The sequence below is a fragment of the Austrofundulus limnaeus genome, unplaced genomic scaffold (genome assembly GCF_001266775.1).
Source record: "Austrofundulus limnaeus strain Quisiro unplaced genomic scaffold, Austrofundulus_limnaeus-1.0 Scaffold31, whole genome shotgun sequence".
NCBI lineage: Eukaryota > Metazoa > Chordata > Actinopteri > Cyprinodontiformes > Rivulidae > Austrofundulus > Austrofundulus limnaeus.
In genome coordinates, this window is record NW_013952433.1 from 2,144,305 (window position 1) to 2,151,028 (window position 6,724).

Here is a 6,724-nt window from a genome sequence, read left to right on the forward strand (position 1 = left end):
GTCGCGTCACAAGCTTGCGTGTGCACGTGTACATGTATGAGCGTGAAATTTCACATGCTCTATTTTCACCGGTCGCTTAGCTGGAGGAGGGCAAGCGATTGTCGCCTCACCGCACAGGCTCCATAGGAAATGAATGGAATGAATGGAGAGCGAGCGACGTCGCCTCCCGTGTGTCGAGCCCTTAAGGTGTGAAAAAGCTACGGTTGTTAAAGCTTCGCTCTGCCTGATGTGCAGCAGGAGGGAGGAAATGATCCCACGACACAACGTAACTTTTCTACAGGGGGGAGGGGGAAATTTTGAGGATTTACTCTCTCTATACATGTTTTAACGCTATATTTCTTCATTTATTTTCAGAATATGTCGAACTCCTCCTGCTCAGGTGTCTCTGCACTTGCAGCCCTTTTGACACAGGTGCAATGACGTAACTGACSACAGGACGGTWGAGGGTACATTTCTACCGTAGGCCAACTTCATATCGTTTCTATCGCATATACCGCACAGCTCTAAAACTATGCTTAAAAAAACAGTGGATATAAAATAAGGCAGGGGTGAGGAAGCAGTATATTTTGGAATAGAAAATTAGCAGAGCTTAAAGTCTTCACAGTACATAAAAACAGCAAATATAAATTTTTWAATGATATTACTGGTTACAACTTTATAAGGTTGTAAGTTTCTAYCAAGGAACATTTCTGTGTGCAGGTAGTCAAATGTTGCAGAAATATCACGTGGTATTTATTTAACTATAATGATGTGATTTAAAGACCATATCTGACATAAAATCAGGTGTTTATCCCAGTTTTTGTATTACCACAATGTGGATGTACTTTGCATTTGGCAAAGCTATTTGTTGCTGTTTATGTTGCACTTATGATTTTAATGTAGTCATTTTACAAGTTTTACCTAATGGCCCTTTGATTACATTTTAATGCACCCACTGCTTCTTTTTTATGTGTTTTACTGTTGGAAGAGAACAAAGTTAAGACTCCAGCCTTCTGCTTTACCGAACAGGCGGTACAATTTCCCATAGACAAACAGTAAACCTGATCTCTGGGTCAATATGAGCAGCGTGCCAAACAAAACCACTCAATTTAGTTTAAACTGGGAAACCATCTAATTTTCCTTTACATGAGCATGTTATACCGTACATACAGTCTGTAGCTTTATTGGGCTATTCGATAGGCGCATTTCRAAAGCTGCGTTTGAGAAATTTTGCTTTTTCTTCCAGGCCGTATGGCCTTGGCTGTTTTCTATCTGAGCTTAACAACATGATTACATGTTCAGAGAAAGCACTGGACCTTTCAGATCATGGCCAGTCCTTTCCTCACCAGCAAGGTGGAAAAATAAATAAATAAAAACATCTCATTTCCACCAGCCAGGCAAGTTGCAGCAGCGTTCAGATTTTGACTGAGAGGTAACAGCGTTGAATCCCTCCGAGGAAGGTGAAACTGTGCGGAAGCCTGCGTTTGCCCCATGTTTTCATTTGTAGATGTAAAACTGGATCTGGAAACCCAAGAGAGGAAAAGATGCGCGGCAGAATTTTCCTGACAAAAACAACAGACCGAGACGCAGGAGAGAAATAAAACGAGAAAGCAGGACGACCAGGAGAGATTAAATAGGAACGGAGAAGGAAATGGAAGAAGTTAGATAGTTTCACTGTCAGATAAGCTCCTAATAAATGTTCTCGGTGTGGCGTCGTGTAAACAAAGCCAATAAGCAGCATAAACAGAGATAAGAATCTGTGATGCTGGGAAAAAAAGCTTTCAGACAACAAGAACATGTTTACTTTTTAAAAAAACGGAAAACAACTTTTTCTAAATAATTAAAGCTGGAGTCACGTAAGTTAAGTTTAGCTATATTTATCATAATTTTCTCCGGGGATAGACAGACTTCCAGCATTGATAAAATGCCATATTTTAATTTTGTATGATTTGTCAAGAAGATACAGCCTTGAGCGTTTGCACTGATGGCAGCTGTCAGTGTCTTTAAAACATATCCACACTCCCTGAACTTTTCCACATTTTACCACATGACACCAATAAACACTGTGTGGTGTGTTCCTTGCTCTTCATGATGCTACTTGATCACTAATGTTCTGTAACAAACTTCTAAAGCAGGGATGTTTATTTCATAGTCACATGACCAATTTAGTGGGAAAGATTTGCTCGTCGTAAAAATCTGTTCCAAATTGTGTCAAAATTACAGACTTCAGGCTATACATCAAATTTTAAATTGTGTTGATAGATAAATAAGTTACAGAACTTTTTTAATGTTCGTCATATTTGAAGCTGAGAGGAGCAGCGAGCGGATTCTACCTGTTGGCATTAATCGTATTAATTGTCAAGTGCCAAAAATTAATTGATTAATGTTTTTCTGACGATTAATCACACACGATACGATTATGCCCAACCCTATTAAAAAGGCAGTTTTACTGTAAAGTTGATAAATCATTGAATCTCCAGTGGTAGCCATGTGGAGCTGCCTAAACGCTTGCTGGAACAAAGCTCCGCCTATTTACACAAAGCTCCTCCCTGGAGCTCAGTCTGCAGCTGAGCTCCCGCCCCACAGAGGACCCCTCCCCCCAAGCATTGTTGCGACGACGCGCTGAAGTGGGAGTGTGTGAAACGGTAGGTTCTTAAAGGGATCCCTGATTAGTTGTAACATTAGACTTTATTTGATAAATACATACTTTAACTGTAAAATAAAGACTGCAAAAATACTGTAGGCTGTTTAGTTTTTATAATTTTTAAACTAAAAGTTTAGAAATATATAACACGGACGGGGCCATTTTATTTACATGCAAAGCATTCTGGGTAAATGATGACATCAACTAGGTCATTGGCAGGCTGCTAGTGAGGTATATCCACCCTGAAGGTTAATCGTGGACAATATCTGACGATCGACTCTTTTAAGTGAAACCAGAGAGCGTTGACAGAGAGGAGAAGGTAGAAACAACTCAGTCTGTAACTGAAAATATAAATGGAGGACAACAGAGCTGCTTCATGGAAGAAGAACCTCAGTTTAGTCTGTTAGCCTTCGCACTAGCCCTCAAGCTATATTGCCGTTTATGTATTAGCTCAGCACTACACATTCTCCCCTCGTCACTGAGGTCCTCCATCCACATGACAGAGAGGGGAACACAAAAATGACTCTGCCTGCAACTGAAAATATGGATGGAGGACCTCAGTTTAGCTTGTTTGTTTGATGCGTTAGCGCCGAGCTAATACATATAAGGCAATATAGCGCGAAGGCTAACAGGCTAAGCTGAGGTTCTTCTTCCATGAAGCAGCTCTGTTTTACTCCATCTATATTTTCAGTTACAGGCTGAGTCATTTCTACCTTCTCCTCTCTGTCAACGCTCTCTGGTTTCATTTAAAAGAGTCGATCATCAGATATTGTCCAAGATTAACCTTCAGGGTGGATATAGCTCGCTAGCAGCCTCGCACCAATGACCTAGTTGATGTCATCATTTACCCAGAATGCTTTGTGTGTAAATAAAATGGCTCCGTCCGTGTTAAAATATATTTTAAAAAAAGTACAAAACTAAACAGCCTACAGTATTTTTAGTCTTTATTTTACAGTTAAAATAAATGTTTATCAAATAAAGTTTAATGTTACAACTAATCATGGATCCCTTTAAAAGAGACAGAGGCCAATTTTAGATCGGCTGTGATGCAACATCAAATTTATTTTTATACATACGGCATTTTCACAACAACTGAAGGTAATATTGCTACTTGAATGTGGTAGAGAATTGAATTATGTGCCTGAAAAAAACATAATCCCGCCCCCAAGAGATAATAATAGAAAAAATGAAGGTGAGAGGAAATATGAGCAGCTCTGCAGCACGTGAGGAACCTGTCAAAATATCATGCCGAGTCAGAGGTTCAGGCTGCTGCAGCCACAGAGGCTGAACTAATTAAATGAACCACAGCAGCATAAGAGACAGGAAAAATATTATCAGCAGGTGTGATGCAGTTTGTTCACGTATTGGGAAGTTTATGTATCTTTTTAGCTATTTTTGAACAGCTTGGGTGTAAAATCCGCCTCAGTAATGATCCCGGCTCAGACAGTGTGTGAAAGTGACGGCGTTCAGTCGTTCCGCCATCCGTCAGCTTTGTGGAAAACGGGTCTTGAAGAATAAAAAGAAGAATCTTGGTTTGTCAGAATGCTTCGTCCACCAGCAGACGCTTTAGCTGCAGCTCAAATCTTATGAAACCAAGCAAAAATAAAGTGTTGCAGGAGATTATTGTTGATAGAAAGATTGTTTTTGAAAGAATCGTTTCTATTACACATAYTTCAATGCATTTATATCAAAACTAGCTCAGCATCAGTTCTTGTGCACAAAGTTTACTGAAGAAGTAGCTATGTGCGTAAAAGCAGGTGGGAAAGGATTTTAGCTCTTTTTGTGCTTTAAATATTTAACAAAAAAAGAGTTATTGTCAGGGGTGTTGATGCTTAGCTGCAAATGATGTTAGCATAATAAGTTGTTTCAAAGAAAAGTCAAAGTAGAAACACTTGATGCACAAAAATTCAATGAAATCTTTTATGGAAAAAAGATCATTTGTGAGACAGAAACAGGCTAAAGGGCAAGTATCCTTTTTCTTTTTACAACTATTAGCATGGGTTATTATTAAGCTAAATGTATGATTGGATTGAATGTAAATTGTTGTATTTTACATAAGCAGCTCATTTTGGTTTTTTTTTTACTTGATATTCCAATTGTGAGAATTTGCACAACTCCAAACTATTCTCACTGTGAAATATTTAAAATGTATCTGAAAGACAATTGTATGTTGTTTTTTTTACCCCAGACCTCTGAGTTCAATAACTGAATCAGCCATTTTCAGTAGTAAAAACACAAAACTGCTGTATGCCATAAATACAAAACCTAATAAAATTTGTGGAAAGCTGTTAAAAACCCAGCTCACTCTGCTGGTGCTGCACTCAGACCCAGTCTGTGCAGTTATACAAACACAAACAGAGCTCCAGAGTAAACTGGAAACTTTCCTTGTCCCTTGAATACCTTTCCTCATGACTGGCGAGGACAGAAAAAAAAAAGGGCGCAGTGTGTTTGACAGCCCCCAGAGAACCACGCCGTGCTCCTCCACAAAGCAGCTCACATGCTAATCAAGCCTGGCCTTCGAGACATAAAGAAATGACAAACTGCTGCTTTTGTCCTCGCTTTCTAAAGCTTTAGTCTCCGACGCTTTGTGCTGAAAAATTAGATAAATACTCAAACACTCGGAATCAAAGAGAATTGGAAATCTGCAAATAAATCAAGTTTGAAAAATGAAAGTAGTGCAGCATAAAATCAGTTGAAATCTAAAAAGTGGAATTTATGGTATTCAGCTTTAAAAGGTACTTACTGAAAACTATAAAATCATCCATCCATCCATTTTCTGTACATGTTTATTCCTTTCAGGGTCACTGGTGCCCAATCCAGCAGTCACAGTGCCAGGGGCGGGGGTACACCCTGGACAGGTCGCAAGTCCATCACAGGGCCACACATAGAGACAAACGAGACAAACAACCATTCACTCTCTCACTCACACCTAGGGACAATTTAGAGTTATCAATTAACCTAACAGTCATGTTTTTGGTCTGTGGGAGGAAGCCGAAGTACCCGGAGAGAACCCACGCATGCACGGAGAGAACATGCAAACTCTACCCAGAAAGGTCCCCAGGCCGGGATTTGAATTGGCGACCTTCTTGCTGAGAGGCAATAAAATCAAACATATTAATTTTTTTTCTAAAATGAAATGGTGATAATGTTGAACTGATTTTGGTTTAATCTTCATGACATAAGTACCTTTAACCAGAGGTGGGACCAAACCTTCGTTTTGCAATTCCCAAGTCAAGTCTCAAGCAGGCAACTGTCAAGTCAAGTACCAAGTCTGAAACTTGGAATTTCAAGTCCATTTTAGTCTTTTTTAGCAATGTTGCAATTGTATAAGTTTAAATGTGTCATACTTTATGCAACTTCAAATAGCGACAAAGTTGGAAGTTGTACCATTTGTGATTCTTTTCATTTTTCATTGAGTTCTTTCTTTCTTTAAAGGCCCTGTCACACTGTGGTATTTTAGACAAGTTATGCCAACTTATGACAATTTTAAAGACATCTGTGTTGAAGATGGAATTTAAAAAATCAACTGGAAGCTTATTTTAGGCGTGTACCTACTGTAATTCTAACAAAGTGATCAAATATACAACTTCAATTAGCAATTTAGACATAAAAATTTTCATTAGTTGTCTAGTGTGACAGGGCCTTGAATCTGATTAATCTGATTGCTGTGCTGCAGCTCATGTACACATATGTACAGAGTGTATAAAAACACAGGCCTTTGTTAATATGGAATGAGTCAAATGAAGTAATTGGGCCAACTTTATTAAAAAAAAACATGTTTTAAACAAGATTTTGGGTAAAAGACTGAGTCTTTTCAAGAAAACAGGTTCAATTCAAGCCCTAAGTCATTGGTGTTAAAGTCCAAGTCAAGTCACAAGTTTCTAAACATTTTTTGTCAAAAAATCTTCAAGTCAAGTCTAAAGTCACTTGAGTCAAGTCCAAGTCAAGTGACCTGTGTCCTCACCTCTGCCTTTAATTAACCCTCCTGTTGTCCTCATTTGCTGTATACACCCTTTGTCCTATGGGTCAAAATGACCCGTCTCCACTAAATTCCCAATATAAGCAGCTTAATTGAATTTTAAACACCAAATTTCATCTTGT